Consider the following 1910-nt stretch of genomic DNA (forward strand, 5'->3'; position numbering starts at 1 on the left):
TTGAGTCGTATTGAATAAAAAGCACCTAATCTTTCGAATCCTTGTTTCGGAGTCGATAAATTATACGTCCTCTCGTTGAATCATAACGACTTACTTCAATTTTTACTTTATCGCCTGGCAATATCCGTATAAAACTACGTCGGATCTTTCCTGAAACATAACCTAGAATCAGATCTTCATTATCTAACCGAACCCGGAACATGCCGTTGGGAAGTGATTCAGTAATTAAACCTTCATGAATCCATTTTTGTTCTTTCATTCCAGGTAAAGCCCCCTTGAAGTATCAACTAATGTACGAGAAACGCTATTAGACAACTTCTTTTTTTTACAAATAGAAAGAGAGTCGTTGGATATTAAACGGATTACCATATAGAACACAACAACTCTCCGCCAATTCTTTCTAGTCGAGCTTCCCGGTCTGTCATTATACCTCGAGAAGTAGAAAGAATTACAATCCCCATCCCACCTAAAATTCTAGGAATTCGTTGAGAGTTAGAATATATTCGTAAACCAGGTCGGCCAATCCGTTTTAAATTTAAAAAATTTCTATAGGGTCTTTTCCTATTCCTTCTATGTCGCAGGGTTAAAACCAAAAAATATTTGTTTTTTTCTTGATGTTTTCTGACGTTTTCGATAAAACCTTCGCGGAAAAGTATTTTAACAATATTTTCGGTAATATTAGTAGATGCTATACGAACAACTCGTTTTTTATCCATATCAGCATTTCGTATAGAGGTTATTATCTCAGAAATAGTGTCCCTACCCATGATGAACTAAAATGATTGATGTCTCAAAATTGGATATAATTAACATGTTTTTCTTTTTTTTATTGGTTTATGAATATGAAGTTGAAAGGTATATACGTGAGACACAATCTAGGAATTAATCTAGTTCTTAATTTATTTCTTTATAAAGATTTCACGATCTCTTTTTATTTTATAATACCTCGGGAGCTAATGAAACTATTTTAGTAAAATTTAATTGTCTCAATTCCCGAGGAATTGCACCAAAGATTCTAGTTCCTTTTGGATTTCCTTCTTGATCAATCACAACTGCGGCATTGTCATCATATCGTATTATCATACCGTTGTCACGTTTAAGTTCTTTACAGGTACGAACAATTACAGCTCTGACTACTTCTGATTTTTCTAGGGACATGTTTGGTAATGCTTCTTTGATCACAGCAACAATAACGTCACCAATATGAGCATATCGACGATTGCTAGCTCCTATGATTCGAATACACATCAATTCTCGAGCCCCGCTGTTATCCGCTACATTTAAATAAGTCTGAGGTTGAATCATATCAATTTTTTAGTCTATTCTTCCAATTCAAAGGATGAAGAAAATAAAAGAAATATTGTTTGTCCAAAAAAAGAGACCTGTGTGGTCTTTTTTTCATCCCTAAAGACTCATTTCTGTGGGTTCTTTTTTTTATCCCGAACTAATAAATTGAGTTCGTATAGGCATTTTCGATGCTGCTGTTAAAATAGCCCTTTTAGCTATATTTTCAGTTACTCCACCTATTTCATATAGTATTCGACCCGATTTAACAACTGCTACCCAATATTCGGGGGATCCTTTCCCTGAACCCATACGTGTTTCAGCAGGTCTTATGGTAATTGGCTTGTCTGGAAATATGCGTACCCATATTTTTCCCCCACGGCGTGCATTTCGTGTCATTGCTCGTCGACCGGCTTCGATTTGTCTAGATGTGATCCAAGCAGGTTCAAGTGCCTGAAGAGCATATTTACCGAAACAAATACGATTACCTCGATAAGCCATTCCCTTCATTCTTCCTCTATGTTGTTTACGGAATCTAGTTCTTTTGGGGTTATAGTTGATGGGTGTTTTGGAATTCCATCTCTACTACAGAACTGGACGTGAGAGTTTCTTCTCATTCAGCTCCT

At 36.0% G+C, this 1910-nt stretch overlaps 1 long non-coding RNA gene across 1 annotated transcript in view; it reads left to right on the forward strand.

Annotated features, from left to right (window-relative positions):
* The first annotated feature begins 1602 nt into the window (after positions 1-1602).
* The window catches only part of LOC142535894 (uncharacterized), a 2041-nt gene continuing 1733 nt past the window's right edge, over positions 1603-1910 (forward strand). The window contains exon 1 of the long non-coding RNA XR_012817849.1: positions 1603-1839. This is a non-coding gene — a long non-coding RNA (uncharacterized LOC142535894). The remainder of the gene's footprint in view (positions 1840-1910) is intronic.

The sequence above is a fragment of the Primulina tabacum genome, unplaced genomic scaffold (genome assembly GCF_025594145.1).
Source record: "Primulina tabacum isolate GXHZ01 unplaced genomic scaffold, ASM2559414v2 Contig1163, whole genome shotgun sequence".
In the NCBI taxonomy this organism is placed as follows: Eukaryota; Viridiplantae; Streptophyta; class Magnoliopsida; order Lamiales; family Gesneriaceae; genus Primulina; species Primulina tabacum.